Genomic DNA, 4,708 nt, shown 5'->3' with positions numbered 1-4,708 from the left:
GTGCCACGACTCGTGAGACCACGAATAGGTGAAAGTAGCATCCACAACACATTATTATGTATGGAAGGCTTGCATTTAAACAAACCATTTGGATTTTAATCCCTTCTAGGCCTAATGCTTAACATGGACCATCCAAGTAAGAGTTAAGTTTGTTGTAATCGAGACCTCATCATTATAACATTTTTGTATGCATCAGTTTCAATCATTGAGTATAAACAGATGCTTTCCTAATGCATCTTACTCCAAATATTAAAACATACACCACATTACAAGCCTAGCATGCTCCTGTTCGATAATCACAAGCCCAATCCTAAATGACCCACTGAGCCCGCAGTGAGTTTATGGTTATCCAGAGTGTGGACTAACTATTACAAAATAGTAATCCATTATCATTCTAATGGGTCTTTCTCTTTGCTCCTCTTCCGTTGTGAGCTCCGTCCAACGGGCCTAGGGCTTCATCTCCTCGGAAGCTTATATTTATTCAGAATAAATGAAACCTCATATTCATAACTACACTCATTACAACTAAAATTAAAAACCCCAATCAAAAGTTGGGGGAGTGAAAGGGCACCATGACGTGCGAGTGGATCCGCCCAGGAACGTGCAAGTGGAAGCGGTTAAAATAAATTGCGTAAAATAAAATATAATCGCAATGAAACCATAATTCCAAGGGGTGTACCCTTGGAGTACCCGGGCATTCGATGTGGTTAATAAAATTAAATGATAATGAAATTAACAGGGCTATTGGTATAGTGAAAAATGAGAGGAACAAAAATTGTAAATCAAGAATTACCTTTTCTTTACTTATTTCGAACCTCCTTCATTGATTCGTTCACCCAAGGCCTCAATGTAGAGACCCTCTAAAGTCGCGTCCACACCACATGAGAACTTGGGATTCCTCAATTCAATTTGCTAGAAAAAACTTGAGGAGAAGAACACACCAAGTGTGCAGACGAGGGAGGGTTCGGCCAAGTGGAAAAATTAGGGAGAGGAAATTATTTTCTTGCATTTTCATGTATTCATTAGTTATTCCAAATAACTATTATACATATATTTATCTTCAATGGATGCATTAAAACATGTTTAGGCTCATTTAACCATCCATAAGGTAATAATCTGTTATTCCAAATAAAGGATGACCAATTTGGCATTCTCCAAAGATGATTTTGTTAGTCAATAATTTTCTTTTTCATTCATTTCCACGAACTTAATTAATGTGCTTGGGCCGATTTTAATTAATTAAAATACCGTGCCGAATTAATTAAATTCTATTTAATTAAAGCCTACTTAATTATGTCCATCATATATTTAGTCCAATTAAATATATGAACCCAATAAGACTTTATTAAATAATAAGTCGAACTTATTAAATGATAACGGCAAACTCAATATAAATTAATCCAATCAATTTATCATTGGGCTTATCCATCCAATGGATCCCGATCATATATAAGTAATCTAATTACTTATTGAATTAATTCCCAATTAATTCCTCGTTCCTTCTCGGTGATTTGTGTATGACTCTTTAGGTTCACCTTTCAGCTAGACTTGGGTTAGTGTCTAACACTATTATTAATTAAATTTAATTTAATTAATAATTCTTGATCAAACTTTGATCAAGAAAGCCCGTCACCATGGGTGGCCGTCTAGCAAAGGTCTGTGGCACTAGAGACTAGTCAAAAATCCATGTGAACTTTTAGGCTCTCGAGTCCACACGGGTACAATCCTTCCGTCTACAGTCTCCCAGCCTTAGGCGTCGGTTCCCATTCTAGACTAGGCGTCTGTGCTTAATACTTGAGATCGCGTTATGCCAAATTGCTCAAAATGGAAACCTCCTCTTTCTATTCGACCAATGACTGTGGCCACAGCTTTATAGAGCGTAGACGTATGTCCAAGTGCATAGGAGATACCTCTGTCACATTTGGACATGGGATGGATCCTCTTCTTGGAACTCATCGTCCTCGCTACATACTTTGAATGCACTAGACAAAGCTTATGATGATCATGTCTGAGACAGGATCACCTCTCGCACGAATCTAAGATACAGTCATCGCATGCACCCGACTGTCGTGATTGCTTAAGTCTGAGGACTACTTCCATACTATCGGAGTCGGGGACTCAAGTCATATTGACCAAGCCTCCAAGGCTTGCATATGACGATCCCCGCAAGTCAGTTCAGTCGATTCGTCACTTAGTCAATCGACCTATTAAGATCACATAGACGTCCCACGTCTGTTGCTGAAGAAATATGGCACTCATCAAATGAATGAGACTCTTAATTCATGTCTCCATAGGACACTTTGATGCCTATTCTCGTGGTCCTCGACTTGGAATAGTTCAGACCCAATCCTAAAAAGTTGGTTCCATGACCTCCATCCAATACGCAGTCCAACTGTTGCACGGTGGTTCAAGGTGGTCTATGGGCTTTGTTGTGATGTTTGATAGAAACGCAAACATAAATGTTATGAGTACAACAAATCAAATGCCAATAACAAATATTCATTTTATTCATTGAATTATATTATACATAATCGAGTTATTGTCAGAATAGTTTACAGGCATGCCAATCCAATTGGCTTTCAGGTCACCTATTCCAACAATACCGAACCTAACCTAAGCTAATCACCCATCAACCTCAAACCCATCTTATTCAGATTCCAAGCATGGGCAATTTGCAACATCGGCTTAGTAAGTGGATCCGTTGTATTTTCTAGTTAGCTGAATCGGTCCATCCTGACGTCACCTCTGCTCACCATATCTCTAAGCAGGTGGTAGCATTTAAGAATATGATGAGATCTCGGTTCCTTTGCTTGTGCTATCAGTCCATTGTTACCGCTGAAGATAACTACGGGCTCAGAAATGCTAGGTACCACACCCAACTCTTGGATGTAGTTTTTCATCCAAACCGTTTCCTTAGCTGTTTCTGAAGCTGCTATGTATTCAGCTTTCGTGGTGGAATTCACTGTGGTATCCTACTCGGAACTTTTTCAAGCAACCACACACCACCATTCAGCTGGATTACAAAACCCGATTGAGACTTGGCATCATCATCATCCGATTGGAAACTAGCATCGCTGTAGACTTCCAATATAAATTTTCCACTACCATAAATCAACAACATATCTTTAGTCCTATTCAGGTGCCTAAGTATTGTCTTGACTACACTCCAGTGGCCACCCCGGCGCATGCCTGATATCTGCTCATCATGCTCAAAGCATATGCGATATCAGGCCTGATGCACTAGACAACATACTGAATGCTTCCTACGGCTGAAGCATAGGGGATGTCAGACATCCTTTTATGTTCCTCATCAGTCTTGGGAGACTGCTTCTTGGACTCTTAATCCCATGCCTCGTGGGAAGGAATCTCGTTTTGAGTTATCCATCCTGAATCTCTTAAAGACTTTCTCAATATACTAGGATTCGGTCAACCCTAACATCCTTCTAGATCTATCCCTATAGATCTTGAAGCCAAGGATGTAAGTGGTCTTACCCATATCCTTCATGAAAATTGTGTTGAAAATCATGGTTTAGTATCGCCAACATCTTAACATCATTCCCCATGAGTAAGATGTCATCTACATAAAGCACAAGGTACGTAACCGCGCTCCCACTGATCTTCTTGTATACACAAGGATCAAATTCATTCTTGATGAAATCATAATCCCGTATGACTTCATCAAAACGTGTGTTCCAGCTTCGGGGAAGCTTGTTTGATGCCATAGATGCACCTTTGGGGACGACAGACCTTCTATTCTTCTCCAAGGGAAGTCATACCCTCCGACTCATCCATGTAGATCTCTTCCTCAACGAAACCATCTACCATATTTCATAGTCATACAATGCTGCTATGGCAAGCAGAATCTAAATGGACCTAGCCATGACTATTGACGAAAAGGTTTCCTCGAAATCAACCCCAGCTTAATGGATGTATGCTTTTGCCACGAGCCTAGCCTTCAAGGCTGTAACCTTTCCCCAAGCTTCAAGCTTACATTTGTAGACCCATTTGCACCCAAGAGGTTTAACACCATTAGGAGGGTCTACGAGGGTCCAAATTTGATTTGAATCCATTGAGTCCATTTTAGATTTCATGGCCTCAAGCCACTTCTCCGAATCGATGTCCAACATCGCTTCTCCATACGTTCTTAGATCATTATCCAATTGACTGGTCAGTCCCAGGAATCCATACCTATTAGGTGGTCGCGACTCCCTGATCGACCTACGGAGGGCTGGAGCACCATTAGTGGGGACTATAGGCTCAAATGATGTTACTTTGTTTTGCTGAGGTGTCTCACTTGTCTCCTCAAGTAGCACCTCATCGCGTCGGCTATCCGCAGGAAAACCCTTTTCCAAGAACACAACATTCCTTGAAAGAAAAACCTTTTGCTTAGATGGATCATAGAAGTAGTATCCTACAGTTTCAAGAGGACACAGCCTTGAAGGGTTTGCCATGCCATATCTCATAATCCACACTCTCAAGTACTTATAGGACACAGGCTTGCCATGCCATATCTCATATGGCATATGGGGCAGCGTCTTAGATGGTGCTATGTTATGTAATTTGGCCGCTGTCTCAAGAGTGTGACCCTAGAAGGAAGGGGGAAATTCCGTGAAACTTATCATGGGTCGAACCATGTCGAATAGGGTTCGATTCCTCCTTTCAGCAACGCCATTCAGTTGTGGCATTTCAGGAGGAGTCCATTGAGAGA

Source organism: Sesamum indicum, unplaced genomic scaffold (assembly GCF_000512975.1).
Source record: "Sesamum indicum cultivar Zhongzhi No. 13 unplaced genomic scaffold, S_indicum_v1.0 scaffold00106, whole genome shotgun sequence".
In the NCBI taxonomy this organism is placed as follows: Eukaryota; Viridiplantae; Streptophyta; class Magnoliopsida; order Lamiales; family Pedaliaceae; genus Sesamum; species Sesamum indicum.
The sequence above is the reverse complement of the archived record's forward strand: the minus strand, read 5'-3'. Positions refer to the sequence as shown.